This window comes from Dermacentor silvarum, chromosome 5 (genome assembly GCF_013339745.2).
Source record: "Dermacentor silvarum isolate Dsil-2018 chromosome 5, BIME_Dsil_1.4, whole genome shotgun sequence".
In the NCBI taxonomy this organism is placed as follows: domain Eukaryota; kingdom Metazoa; phylum Arthropoda; class Arachnida; order Ixodida; family Ixodidae; genus Dermacentor; species Dermacentor silvarum.
In genome coordinates, this window is record NC_051158.1 from 32,869,002 (window position 1) to 32,884,625 (window position 15,624).

Here is a 15,624-nt window from a genome sequence, read left to right on the forward strand (position 1 = left end):
GCGCTTTGACGGCGGCGGCGGCGTCTCTTTTATTTTTCTCGTCGGGCCTGCCTGTCATCATCTCCCCTACCCTACGGGCCGAGTCCGGCGCTGACGCGAGCTGTTTGCATGCGAGTGAGTCATGGACGCTTTTGATGTCGTCGGCGCCCATGGGAACGGTCAACGAAGCGAATGAACGGCCGACGCGATGCGAAGCGCAGTGTTCTCGTCCGCGGGTGGTTTTATGATGGAGCTGCGCAGGGAGGCCACCAGGCTTGCTCGTAAAGCGTTTGGAGTCATATGCATAACGGGATGCATAAAAGAAAACCTGAGTTGCGGCGTCGTCGAGGCCGTAGAGTTGCCAGTGCGGCTTTTCCGGTAGGCGTGAGTTGCGCAGGTCCGAGTACGTACGGTTATATCGCGGTTTTAACGTCACTCGGCAGTCGTCAAAGGTGGTCAAATCCGAGTAAATTCTCGAGAAACATTGTTGAGAGGCGACTGGACGAAAACGGAAGAAAAGTGTTCGTCGGGACCATTATGACGACCGTTTGCCTTCGCAAGAGATCCACCAGCCATCTTGTAAGCTCTCGTCAATCGATTTAATATCTTGCAAATATGTCGCAGGTAACCTGTGTAATAGCCTGCAAATATACTCCTGTTTACCTTTCGCTTCCGTGACAATACGTCCGTTCGTCGTCGGTACGTTCTATTTTATACCTTGGCTTGCAGCCAGAAACGTAAGCTCACATGATAGAGCTAGGCGCCCTGCAGCGGAAACGCATCGTTATAGTCCAGGTTTCGACCTGGACCCATCCCGGCCCCCAGGATGAACTTTTCTCCAACTGCAGCGAAGGTGTCTTTCTAAGAAATCCATGCGGGCAATTTCATTCGTTCTATGTTTCCCAGTGGATGACATCGCTTTTAAAGCGAAGCCTCTTTTTTTTTTTTTTTTTTTTTTGCCGCTTCTCCTCACTTTGCGGGGCACTGGCTGAAAGTGAACAAACTGGTACCAGTACTGAAGGCGACAACAACAACAACTCGCGGGTAACGAGCCACGTTTTGAGGCAGCAAAACAACAATGACCACAGCGTGTATACGGCGAGAGGCGTTGAGCTACGTCGAAGTGAACAACAGTTCAGGAAACATGAAAAGAAAGCTTCGCTTATCGCCGATTCACAACACATATGCGTCGGATCCACCATAATGGCGGACGCCCGAAGACCCGGCGCCCCACATACGAAAGCTCGGTGAGCGCGCGAACCCTTGCAAGCGCGTGTGCAGCGTGTGTTGGCCGAGCGATCTTTCGCGGGCAAGCGATTCGAGAAACAGGTTCTGAACGCCACACGCTCGCCCGCAATCAGCGGGCACCGCGCACGCGTACAGCCAGGAACAACCACGCGCAGCCAGGCCGTAACCGGCTACAGTCGCTGCCCGCTTCATTGCACTCTCGTGGCGTTTTCGGTATATACCCCTCGTTTCCCTCTGCCTATTACTAAACGCCATAGCATTCATTTACGCGTCTTCGCTCGTCTGCGGTATAGTTCCAAGCGACTTCCCAGATGGACAGAGTAGCACTTTGCTACAAGTTAAGAATGCCAAAGAAAGACAAATTACGAGAACTAGAACAGCAAATGGACTTGACGCTCGCTACACGCAATTCAAAAGAGAACTCGCATATGTAAATGAATCAATGACGACGGCTCGTGCGAGGTTTTGCAAGCGCCGATATGCACACCGCCAAGAGAGACGGAAACGACTGCCAGAAATGTAAGCTGGAGACTTTCGTAACGAAGCACATTTCAAAGTAGGTGGGTGGTCGAGGCCAATGCAGGACGCCTTTCAACAAATGAACGAAACAGGCTGCGAACAAGGCCGAAATACGAGAAGCGGGACGTGAAACCACCATACTGAAACACAACTGGATAGAAAAGCGTATATATACTATAGCGTTCACCGACGACGTCAGCAACCTGTCATCGGAAATCTCCACAACTCATGTCACCTGCGCCATCTGTGTGCACTTGAAAAACGGACAGTCCGGTGGACGAACAGCAGGACAAAGAAAAAAGAACTAAAGAAACCGTTTTAGAAACGAAAAGCGACCGATGACAGCTTAAGAAGTTCCAGAGACCGAGAAAAGATAAAGTACTGCAAGAATTACAGCAACTGATAGCTTCGTTGGCAGATTAGCCAAGCGGAAGATCACGTGACCTTAACAGCCCATGGGGCGCATTAGGCGTGCACCAATGCTCAAGCCGGCGACAAAGGAAAAGAAGACAAATCACCGAAACGTGCCAGTCGGAAGACATGTCCGAAGACGAATCGCGAAGTCAAAAGGCGCACATCACGACACCGTGGTGGGCCGTGTCGCGTCAGTGGAGATAAAAGATAAGGGAGACCACTGGCACGGGCAGATACGGGTAATGGACAACACTTGCCCACGGGGTGGCGCGCAGCACGCAGCAGAGCATTCCAGCGAGCACACGAAGGAAACGACCGCTAACTAGAAACTACTACGAAACAAGCTAGCAGACAAAGCGCAGACGACAAGACTCGCCGACGCTAAGAAACAGACGAAAATACATAGCCAAGCAGACGAACGTCAACAACGAAACACACAACAGCTAAGAGGAGCGGCGCGAGCAAGCGCACGTTAAAATAGCAGGCGAAAACCAATCGAGAAAGAAAAGGGACGGAAAAGGAATGCAAACCACGAACAGTCTAAGGTCAACAAGGAAACAGACAAACGACTACGGTCCGATAAACAAGTCAGCGGACAAAAAGAACTGAAGCAGGCGAACGTCGACGACGGAACAGACGACGACGGCCAAGAGCCGTCCAGCAGCCAAGCAAGCAGACCCCCGACGCCACAACTAAACAGAACAAACCAAACGCAAGGAGAGTGAGAGGCGGCAGGAACGACGCAGAGATAAAAAAAACAGGCGCAAGACAAACGACCCGGTAACAAGCGCGCACGCAAGCATACACACGAGAGAAGAAGCCTCGTGCCCTGCTAGATTGTGGCGAGAGAGAGAAAGAGAGATGGCGATAGGTGGTGGGAGGGAAGATACCGCGGCACCAACAACCACACCGCGGTGGAGGTAGGTCTACATACGTACGATGCCCCGCGCACCGTACCCTGCTGTCCAGGGTCCTGGGCAGCTCGCTGGCTCGCGCGCGCGCGCGCCATGAACGTGCTCGCGGCTGATACCCCAGAGAGAGAGAAAGAAAAAGCCAGCGAGCGGCGGGGCGAGCCGCCGTGACCCCTGACCCCCCGCCCGGGCCCGGTCCGGTCTGCAAGCGAGCCGAAGAGGCCGCCCCCGCTGACTGACCAGTCTCGGACGGCCTCGAGAGCAAGAAGACGCCCCGAGGAACGACCTGTTGCACCCCTGAGGGGGAGAGGGGGGGGGGATGCCCTCGGCAAAGAGAACAGCCCCATCTCTTCTAACGCCCACGTCCGCTGCAAAAACACGTGCGTCACAAGGCACTGCTGCTGCTGCCATGAACGCCGCAGCAGCGTTCGTCTGCTATGATACCCGCTAGCAGAAGATTGCCGCTGTGGTTGTTTGTCTTCTGCTCGGCTTTTTCCGAGATGATAGCGCTAAGGGGGATCGCAATCTTGCTTTTTCTTTGTTTCTTTAGCGTTCTGAGCACCTCCCCCTAAATACCCGTCCTAAGACGACCGTGCGGCTTTGTGGTTTCTTTGAGGCTTGCTAGCGCCGCGAAACAATTTATCGCGGGCTTCTATCCTCACCAACTTTGTGGAACTCCCCTCCCCCGCACGGGGGCGCACGTGGATGTTTGTTCTTTCGCAACGGAGTAGTCGTATCGCGATGACGGCAGGCACCCTCCACTATATACTCATACACACACTCCCACCGACAATACAAGGCCGCAAAATTCAGCTCGGCTCTTGCGGAGAAAGCACAAAAGTCAATGCATCGTCGATTACAGTGAACATTCAAGGTCTTGCGCTCAGGAACCGAGTTGCACGCCCTTCACTCTTGCTGCCAATGCTGTTCACTACAACTACAAGTGCGGTATTATATAGTTTTCTTTGTTTTCTTTTCTTTAGGTTCATTCTTTTGTGGTGTGCTACAACGTCTGCCTAGTTTAGTGAGAATTCGTAAACAGGTCAACCACTTACTGGAGCTACAATATTCTGAAGTCCTGTTCCTCAACATACAGTTCTTTCATTTACCCTCCTAAACCATAAACCGGGCAAACCATATCCGAGTCTTGTTCATTTAGAATGCAATTTACAGTACTTTTTGAACCGATAAACTGATAACTAGACTCCGAGCAGACGCCGTCAGAATTAGTTAACCTCACGGGAGAGGCTAGTGCGGGAACTTCCCACAGGCGTCGCTACCCGCGCCACTTGTTGCGTGTTTTCTGGCTTTGCCAAGCCTCACGGTAAGAGTAGCCGGCTTATTCCTAACGCACAACCGTAATTTACTAGTACAGCTCGACTTAATATTCCTCGGCGTCAATTCAAGTAGACGAGCGCTCTATCTCCATCGGAACGCGGTCCCAGCTACTAGGGTTTCGATCCGTTCAGCGCCATATCGAACGGGGCACCGCAGCAGGCGAATGCCACGCCTGCTGCTGTTTAACCGACCGAGGTTCCTCTCTTCCCAATTCCCACGTACAGGACCTCGTGACATCGAAAACCAAGGCCAGCCATTGGAGCAGATAGACGATCCGGAGGCGACGACGATGGTTCGAGACTGGAATGCGCCGTTTGAAACGTGAAGAACGCCATCTGCGAGCTTTCTCTTGCCGTACGCAAAGTCCACCCAGGCACTCCAGGCGTCACAACAACCGACACGCGCACACGTGATACCGCACCGGTTGGTCCATTCGCGATCGAGGCACGCTGGCTTCGAGTGACGTCACATGAGCCGAATGAAGAGAGGCGATGGCGTGCCGTTCCATTGTGCCCGCTCGTAATGGACACCCGGGCTCGGACTCGACACCAACTGCGCGTTTGTTTGCTCGCTGCGGCCCTTGAATCGTCTCGAGTCGTCGAAGTCGCGCGTCGTCCCAACGCGCGATTTTCAGCGCGTCGTCGTGTGACCGAGCACACGTGGTAGGTAGGGGGGCACCCGGTGATTTGTTTTTCGAGGCGTATATACAGACCTTGAGAACAATATAGACAAACATACGAACAGCATCAAAGCGCGAGTTACGGATCCTACATCTGTGTGCTTAAAGGCGCACTATATAAAGACCAATGCTAAAGTAGGTCGGACTCGTAAGGCAGTATTTCAAAACTCTCCTTTGCTCGTCTGGCGAACAGAGGTTGATGACTATTAGTGGAAAAAAAAAGAATATGTAGAAAACGTATTTCAATTTGGCGCCGCAACCTCGGCACCGCAACGTGAGCGTGACGTCACAGGTTTCGAGGTACTTTTTATTCGTGTTGGGGCGCTGTGCCGCAGGAGATGTTCTTGAAACTGGCCGGTTGACTCTTTAGTTCCTTAACACGAAAAATGTGAGTGGATACTCTTTTTTTTTCTAGCGGATTAAACTATTTGTTTACCTTCCTGTATACAGAAAGAAGCAAATAAATAAAATAAAAATTAAGACCAGAGTAGACGATGTCCGAATCCATGACGTCATCTTCGGGGCGGCGTCGCAACCCACATTTCGTTATTGCGTATTGTTCTCGTTTCTTTTGTCTTTTTTTTTTTTGTCTTTGTCGAAGAGGCGGAACGTTACCGACTATTCTATCGGCCGTTCGTGAAACGCGTACGACGACGAGGTCACAGAATCGAACGAAAGAAATCCTCGCACACATTACACCCACCCAGATACGAGCAGAAAACGAATCCTTGAAGCGCTTACGTCCGGAGGAGCGTACAGACAGAAAACACACACACACACACACACACACACACACACACACACACACACACACACACACACACACACACACACAAACGCGTATACTGTAACCAAGGTTTCAGCGACGCCGACGAAGTTCCGCCTTAGTCAATGCTAACACCGGAGTCCAGTCTGAGCACAATGGAGCCGCGTTCCGTTGTGCACATATATAATACCAGAGCGCAGCAAACGACACCAGGTCTTAGAGATAAGCTGTCTAAGCAATTCGCGGAATTTACATGCCGCCTTGCAAGCGTATACTAATACCAGTCGGCAAAAAAGGGGCCTCATTCTTTTTTGTGCGTGTACAGTCTCAGCGAGAAGAATTGGTCGGGGAGCCCCTGGGGCGTGGCGCTCGTGAGTGGCATATCTCGCCCGACATTCGACGCAAGGACGAATATCTCGCGAGATCCCGTTGCGAGAGAGACAACGCGAATAAGCCACGCACGCGCGTTACGACGCTCGGCCTTATTTGTATATGGGGCGCTATTCAACGGAGGAAAGTGGTTCGTGAGAGGGCGGTGGTGCCAGGCGGAAACGCCAAGTGCTCCGTCACGCCCGACTAATTCGCGGGGATCTCGTTAAGAAAGGACGTGCGAGGAATGGACGCGGGACTTCGCGCACACAAGAGCTGTCGGAAAAAAGCGCGCCGGACGGACGCGTCACCGCGAAAATGTGTTTCATACACGTAAAGGTCCTTTCACAATGCAGTATGCACGGTCTTCAAGGTAACGCTATCAGTAATTTTACAACAAAAAGAAGAAGAAGAAAAAAAAAAAGGGCTATGTTAGCTACTCGAATGCTTTGCACAGGAGGTTTATGGGCTTTGACGGAGACCGTTCCTGCGAACAAGTAAACTCCACAAATACGTAATTTTAAATTTGTTGTCATTTTCTTTTTTTCGCGATTACGGTATGCGTTTATATAAGAACTTGAAGACAGTCGTATTCGAAAACAATCTCACTTTGTTTGATCCTTCTCTCCCTTCCCCGTCTTCTACTTTGTGTATGGTTTCGACTAAGAAAAGAATCGAGCCCCTTCAAAGCGTTTGCGTTCCCGAGTTATTCATCACCGAATCCGACCGCTCAGTATGGTTATTTTCTATTCGGAAGTGGCAGTCTCGAAACAAAATTTACCTCCCCCCCCTCTCCCTCCCTCCTTGACTCAGGTAATCGGGTACTGCACTAACTTAACGCAAACAGGGGCGGATCCAGGTTTTTTCTGAGGGGGGGGGGGGGTCAGCTTCTGTCAATGATGATGATGATGATGATAGTAGCCTTCCTGATTTACCGAAATGCACCGTTTCTGCTCACGATAAACCCGCGTTTTATACGGCTAGAGCAACACCTCTAGCCCGCCGTGGTGGCTCAGTCAGCTCAGGTGTTGCGCTGCTGATCACGAGATCACGGGATCGAATCCCTGCCGCGGCGGCCGCATTTCGATTCGATGGAGGCGAAATGCAAAAACGTCCGTGTGCTTGCGTTGTAGTGCACGGTAAAGAACACCAGGTTGTCAAACTTAATCCGGAGCCTTCCACTACGGCGTGCCTCATAATCAGAACTGGTTTTGGCACGTAAAACCCCAGTAAGAGGAAGAAGCCCTTTAGCGAAGCCAGGTATCGGTTTCTCCGAGTTTATAGGAAAAGGACGTTACCCAATACAGCCATGTGCTTGGCGGCTGTGCCTGATAATACAGGGTGTTCAAAACTAAGATTTATGGTTTTCTTAAAATTAGGCAATTAGGCACCCAGCAGGTGGGCACAAAGTGAGATGATAATTATCGCTGTGAGCAGCCGAATTAACTAAAGTTGAACAACTATTTTTTTTCGACTGCAGTAAGTGGGTGTGTTTGTATTGAAAACTTAGAGACAGTCGTGTTTCTACACAGTATCGGTCGGAATAATTATTCTAGCGTGTTCGTGCTCCGAGATAACCGACTCCAAATTTCAATTGTCTTACTGCGCAGAGTTATCGACTCGACGCACGAGCGGTTTATGCTTTGTGTTGCTGTGGAAGGGAAGCATTTTTAAGATTTTTTAGGGCATTCACATCTTGATGGGTGAAGTGTTGTCATGAGATTTGTGCATGACAACACCAAACTTAAAGCGGCAGTATGTATGAAATATTCGTTAGCATAGCTAAAAAGGTTTCTGCTGTTGATGGCGTAGTTGTTGCTTTTGATTTCAATAAAACTTACAATACTTGGAAATCAGCAGTCACTTTATTTGCGTAACCCAGGCAATGACCATGCCTGGTCGTCTAGTCACCATTACGTACGCGCATTACACTCCGGCTTCTCCGCTCGCGCCATTATCTCGGCATGGCAGCTGCCGCCAGCTTTACAGGCTGCGCGGTCGCGTGTTACGACAGCAGTTACGGGTTCTTCGATTTTTTTTTTCGCCAGCCGTGAGGCGAAGGGGGACAGTTATTATATTTGCCAATGCCTCCGCCGCGTTGTCAGACTAAACGCCGCACTCAACAGCCGCGTCACATCATGGAAGAGCTTTGCGCCAATCCTCACTCTCTTGCATGCGTAATCATGCGAACGACAATTAAAATTTGGAGTTGGATATCTCGGAGCATAGACATGCTAGAAGAATTCTTCCAAGTGAAACTGTGTAGGAACACGACTGCCTCTAACTTTTGAATACAAACATAAAACTTACTAGAGTCAATGAATAGTTAATTATTCAATTTTAGGTAATTCGGCTGCTGACAGCGATAATTATCATCTCACTTTGTGTCCCCCTGGCCACATAACTTATTTGCGCAGGTGCTCTTTACGTGCCTCCCAGTGCCTAATCTTAAGAAAACCATAAAGCTTAATTTTGAACACCCTGTATGTCTAGCCTGTATTGTTTCTTAAAATAAAATTTGGGATGATCTGTCGCAGGTTTGTTATGCATGCGTAAGCACGGGTCCGTCTTTGGAGTTCTGTTGGGACACCTTGATTTCCTTAAGAAGATTCTTTGTGTTCGGCTGACAACAAGTGTTCGGCCAAAGCAAACCTTCGTTTGCTTTGGAGCTCCGACGCGGCAACCACTACGCTGGTTGTTTACGATATGCGGATCACCTCGTATGAAGAAGAGTCACGACGCCACCTGCAAGAACGATGTGGCCTAGTAGCCGAGAGCGCGAGCCAGCGTCTTCATGTTTTGTTTCCCACGCGACGTCATCCTTTTACACAAGGCGCGCATCTGCTGCCGTTTCTCTAACCACCCGACGCCATCCTAGGCCCGCGTGCTGGCGTTGGCCGCTGACGTGATATCACGCTCCCCCACTTCGCAGCCGCTCCGCTGCTCGAGGCTTCGCCCCGCTCCGCGAGAACGGTCACTCAGGTAAACGGATCCGGCGGCTTTGAGCCTCCTATGCTTAATGTACGACAATAAAACTGCGAAGTTATAATGAAAAACGTGTAGCGTACGAACGGTACTGTGCTCGTACTGGACATTGTCAACGTGTAACTGTGATCACACAGCCCGCCGAGGTGGCCCAGTCAGCTAAGGCGTTGTGCTGCTGAGCACGAAATCGCGGGATCGAATCCCGGCCGCGGCGGCCGCATTTCGATGGAGGCGAAATGCAAAAACGCCCGTGTGCTTGCGTTGGAGTGCACGTTAAAGAACCCCAGGTGGTCAAAATTAATTTGGAGCCCTCCACTACGGCGGGCCTCATAATCAGAACTTGTTTTCGCACGTAAAACCACAGAAAGAAGAAGAACCTGGGATCACACTGAGTGCTACAGTTAAAAAAATAGTTGCCTATGCGTAGTTCTTAGTTTAGCTGTTAGTTGCAATGTTATTATTTATATATGAACACTTCAGCGAGAGATCTCTTTCATTAAGCAGGTTGGTCGAGGAACCGATGACAGCCAATGAGGCAACCGATGACACCTTAATGGCCCGGGAACAGAGTTGATCAGGCGCGAAGGCGCTCGCGCGGACATCTGCGTGCTTGGCAAAAGGGACGTCCCCTCGTTCATTCGACGCCACCGATGGGACGAGTAAGGCACGGCCGGCGCCAGGAGGTCCAAGGTGTTCATGAGAAAAAATAACTACGGCAACTTCGCCACACCACACCCCTACGGAATACTTGCGGAATACTGCTTGTGAGCGAGCTAGCTTTACTTCTACATGGCTGATACCACTGGTACTCGCGAAAAATAATTTTGAAGAATGCTGGTGGCCATATTTTTTTTGCGACAGGGCCATCCATCATGTCAGCGAGGGGGCGATGCAGAAATTTGAGGGGGGGGTCAGGACATCCGGACATCCCCCCTGGATCCGCGCCTGAACGCAAACATGTTTGCTTTCCTTAATTGGACAGGTCTGATCGATATCGAGAGACATGCTTCGCAATTAAACGCCGAGCTGTCCTATAGTCGCTGCGGCCACAGCCAGAGAAGTCATCGCGAAAGCGCCAGCCAGGGTAGATAGAGGAAGACGCTGCTTGCGTCATGATACGAGCCAATTATCTCGCACACACTCGGCCCAATCACGGGAGTGGAGGGTACCGTGTCAGTGACCAACGAACGCATCGGGCGTCGGACTCGTCGGGGGAAGAAAAAAAAACTTCCTCAACCGCTGCTGCTGCCGCTTGCATCGAGAATCGGTGTCAAGTGTGAAAGCTCGCTTGAGCGTCGCCCGGCCTTGGGCAGCCGTGGGAACGGGACTCTCTGGGTGCCGGAACGCCTCGAGCGGACTTTCGAAAATCTCATGAATGTTGCTCTTGCGCCACTAAACACTATACATCATCATCATCATCATCATCATGAATGTTGTTCTGAAGAGAGAAGGAGATTCAAGGGTGAGCCGGCCGCAGATATACAGAGGGAAGTGAGCGTGTAAAGTGCGAACGTAACGTAAAAAAACAGCGCCGCCCCTTATGAAAATATTACCGCCCGGTTGCCTAGGGAACGGTGATTATAGTACAGCGTCGTCTTTGGTGTGCGTCGTGCTTGTGAGACCTATATATAGCGTTCGCCAATTGCGTGTGTTCCGACAGCAATTCAAGACCTCGATGACGTTATACCCTTCACGAAGGAACGAGTCGTTAAAGGCCAGTTCCAACGAAATTTTAGAGCGGATAAATAGTTTCCGATAGCCACTGGCGAATCCAGAGCGGTGGGCTCGAGTTTCCCTTGCCTGCTCGCTGCAGTTGGCCTTTAAACCTTTATTTCCGCGTAGAGCAAGAATTAACGCAGACTAGCAAACAACCACATCGAACAACCACTCAGCGAAAGAAAATGAGCCACAGATGCGGGAATTTGAAAGTGAGAAAGAAAGAAAGAAGGAAGGAAGAAAAGAAGGAAAAAGTCCATGCTTAGCTTCGCCAGTTGGCCTTCAATGCGTTCATCTATCGTCCCTCTGAACCCACAAGCACAACTTGGCAGTTTTCAACCTGATCGGAGCTTATCCAACCATAAACAGAGACCACCCTGCACAACTTAATCGCCGAGGCGTTCGTCTGTTTTTACGATTCGCTTAAAAGAAAAGCCCGCGTGCATCCCACAGCTATACGCACGCATAGCCGGCGGGGAACGGAACCCTTTTTCCGGCGCGCGTCGGTCAGGCGTGAAAATCGCTCCTTTCGTCCGAAACGTCGTCTTTCAATTGCTCGCCGCCAATCCTCCCAGCCCCCTCCTCTTGTACGCCACGCGCGAAAAATACAGCGTTCTTCATTCCTGTTCGGACGTCTTTCTCTCTCTTCAGAACCAACACCAAAAGCTGCCGACGCGCCCCTTCTCTCAAAGCCTTTCTCGCAGCACAAACACACACGCAACACGCGAACAGCTGAACATAAAACGTTCAAAAGCAGACGCACACAGGGTCCCACCGCGAGTCACTTTTCGAAGCGCCGCGGATTGACGACCGACCAGTAAAGCCTGCCTCGCATCTCCTCCTCTCCGAACACACCACCGCCTCCGCACCAACAGCAAATCCCCAAACCGACTCCCCCCCGCCTCTTCCAACCACCATCCCCGCTAAGCCTCGCATCATGCCCCCTCCAAGGATGGCTCGGAAACCACTTCCAAATCCCAGCAACGCGGCCCCGAAGAACCCCCCGAATGCAGCAGCAGCAGCAACGGCATCAAACCGGTTGGTCTTCCTTTCGAGTCGGAACAGCCAAGCAACACGAACGACGACGCCGCAACGAAGCGCGCGCGTCGAAGACGACCGGGTCGACCGCAAGGTGGATGCATGCAGTACCACAACAGCGAGAGCAAAAGACGAAAGCCGAGGAAAAGGGGAGAGGAGGAAGCCGAAGCCAAGCCGAGACCGGCCGGGCACGCGCGGAAGAAGCGTTGGCTTGCTTGCCGCCGCCGCCGTCTGCTTATGCTTTTCCGTTGCGTAAAAGGTTGCTCAGCGGGAACGACAGAGAGCCGGTGATTGACGAGGGAGCACTCTGGGAAGGCATATACACACACACGCAGCCGTTTGACTTAGCGATCGAGGTCAAGGCACTCGGCTTCTTTTATTTATTTCGGCGCGAAATGGACGAAGCAGTCACTCGGTTTATATGCGATTCGAATGTGCGCGGGGAAGGGAGAGGATTGTGTCGATTTCGACGTTTCTCCGACCAGCTCGCCGCTTTTGGCTTTTGGCAAAGCGGTGTTGAGACAGATTATTCGGGCCGTAAACGCCACGTCCACCTTTCCACGATGGATTTTCCAATTCTAACACCGTTTGGGTAAGCGGAGGACGCCGAACGAAGAATGTAATCGTGTCAAGGCAAGTGACGCGCGTAAGCGCTGGAAGCGATGCGAAATGAATCGCATCCTTGGCTCTCAGTTTGAATTGTTTTGAGATATCTATGGGGTTCGGCTGGCCAAGGACGTTAGACGTGTTTGCGTTGGCCGGGCTTCCGGATTAAATTTAGATCGTTGTGAGACGAGACTTACGCGAAGATGCTCTGGTTCATCCGGTCCTTCGTCATCTCACCAACTCGGTCTAGTGCAGAGGAGATTGCGCGTTGCGTCAGCCAACCAGAACAAAGAAGAAGCGCTCTTCCACTGCCCAGCCTCTGTGCTGAACAGTGGAAGATTAGTACACGTAGGGGATTAGTAGCCCACAATGGGCCACCACTCCTCCTACTCCTTTCTCTGAAACACGCAGCCGGCTCTCTCTTTACCGAGTATCTGAAGCAAGCCCCAACCTTAGCTGCAATGCGCAATGATTGCGAAACAAAGCGTGGCCTCCGAGATTGGGCGTCGTACACCACCTCATCATGGAGGCCATGGTCCAGGGAGTACGGTTATCAAGAGTATACTGGGCTGTCAGTAATGCTCGCCGACATCTTAGCATTCACGTCCATTTAATCAAGCGTGTTCACGATGTGTTCCTTGCCTGGACAGCCCGCTACGTAGAACGTCTTCGCAAAGGCATCCATCTGATGTAATCAGCTCTATGTCTCTGCCGTTTGCTATATCGGTGCCAATGACAAAGCAATACCAAGCAGTTCTCAGAGGCGACTGCTTCGAACCCGCCTCACAATCATTAACAGACGCCCAATCCTTACAACATGCTGACTCGGCGACTTCACCTTTCCCGCCAAAATGGAGCCATCGGAAGTAGGGTACAATCCCGGTATCTACTAAATGCCCTTCGCGGGATGATAAAATAGACTCAGGTAAAACACATTCAACGCTACTGTATATAGCGTAACGCGTAAAACTGTTGTTAACACTCTGAGAACAAAAGGAGTGCTGCCGAACTCCTTCGCGAGGGAGTAACTGACTCCAATTTAGTTCTCGTACTACCTCAATGCAGCAGGCTCGCCTATTTTCTGCGTCGAGCAGAGTAAATGTACCCTCATCGTGGGGAGTCTGAGAACCCTAAGTGATGAAAGTTTAGTGTGAGACAAGCAGTTACCCCCGCCTGATGGAGTTGGCAGAGCAACGGAAAAAAAAAGGGAACCAACAAAAAGACGGTGCCCACTTCGGTGGACTCTCATTAGCACACGCTACCAAAGCCGCCAGGCGTCAATTCCGAGCAAGCGACGCGCCTATAGACAGTGTCGAGGTCTACACTGAAGGAAAGAAGAAGAAAAAAATTCTGTGGCGATTCAGCGGTAAATTCGAGAGAAATACGTCAGCCTTACGTCACATCTCTTTCAGACTCCGGATCCACGATTGAAACCGTGTTCACCACATTGTAAAGTGTTCTACATATAACACACACACGCTCTTCTAGGCTCTCCAATCGCATCTCTACCTTCGACCGGCTTCCCCACATTCACTTTATTCCACTTTGACATTCCGAATGCGAACAAATTAAGAAAAAAAAAAGAAAAAACTGCGTTGGCCGGTCTTCCGCCGGTTCAAACCGGCGCTTCGCAAAGCGCAACCACCGCCCAACCCCGCGCGGGGCCACTCAAAAAGAGGACCGGCCACGCCAGCCGCACTCTCCCCACAGCACCGGCTCATACAACCGCACCCCCAACAACACAGCTGACCCCCACCACAACGCAGCGGGCATTCAGGCAGGCTGCCGCCGCGGCTTGGCTATGTGTAAGGCCGTCGGGACCGAGGAAGACCCCTCCTAAAAAACGCAGATGAGCGTGCGCGCACATACGACTTGAACGGCGACGACCGACGCCCTTCATGCAGCCACCTTTTCCCATTTCTTCTTTTTTTCTCCCATCGCTCTCTCGTTCCTTTTAACTTTTTCTTTTGTGTTCTGTTCCTTCCGCGAGCGCCTCCTCTCGGATGCGCATATGGGATGCGCGAACGTAAAGAAGGCACTACATACACACGTGCCTCTTGCCTTGCGATGCAGCGCCTCTCTCTGGACCGGCTGTGAAGGAAGAAAATCCTCCCCGCACACCATCTCCGAAGCGAAATCCCGTCGCCCATATCTCTCTCTCTCTCTCTCTCTCTTTGCAACGCACTACCACGACCACCTTGATGCCTGGCTCCGTACAGACTGCAGGCTTATCGTCTTTCATTTCTTTCTGGTTGTTGTTGGCGTTCGCTTGCGGGACCGGGACGGGGTTCGGTGAAGGCTTTTGCGCACGCCGGGGATCAGCCTCCCCCGCGGCTTCACGCCCGCCCATCCGCCCTCGCTGCTGCGTCAGTCTCGGCTGAAATCCCCAGGCCGAGAAAGAAAAGTCGCGGGGCGCCCAGAACAACGAACAGACTTCTTCGAGAAGACGATGAAGACGACGGGAGGCTTTCTGCGCGCACGTGCTTGCCGCCCCAGAGGAGGTAAAGAAGAAGACCAACACCGAAAGCTGCGCGTGCCGCGAGCCAGGACAGCCGCGCGTGCGCAATCTTTTTGAGCCTACGCCCCCACTGTCGAGACGCTCTTCTGTGGGCCGCCGCTAGGACTAACGTGGCGCCGACGACGTCTGTCTCCGCTTGCTGCGCGCTCCTTCCTTACGGCTGTGTACCTACCAACACGACCGTTTTCCTCTCCTTTCCTTTTTTTTTCTGTTGCATTTATAGGCTGCCTCTGGGCACAAGATGACGTCTTTTGTCCAATCATACCGGGTTTTCTTTTTTCTTCGTACCCGTCCGGCTATTCCATCTTCCTCTTTCCCGGTGGTCCAGCCGTACCACTCCGGTGGTTTGGCTCGACCGCCGACAATGGACCTAATACAAGCCCTGCATATGTGAAACCTTACGGTGTCTCGAGTTAAGGAGGATAGAATGATCGCCGTAGAAGGCAGAAGCACCGAGGGAGGGAGGACAGGTTGGTTGTTCGCGATGCAGAATGTAACACGGATCCGCCGGAAGGCGGGAAGAGATCCGCTACGCGGA

The 15,624-nt window shown here is 51.7% G+C and overlaps 1 protein-coding gene across 1 annotated transcript in view; it reads right to left on the reverse strand.

The window, feature by feature from the left end:
- LOC119453259 (meteorin-like protein) overlaps positions 1-15,624 on the reverse strand; it is a 67,673-nt gene that overhangs the window by 31,015 nt on the left and 21,034 nt on the right. The window lies entirely within an intron of this gene.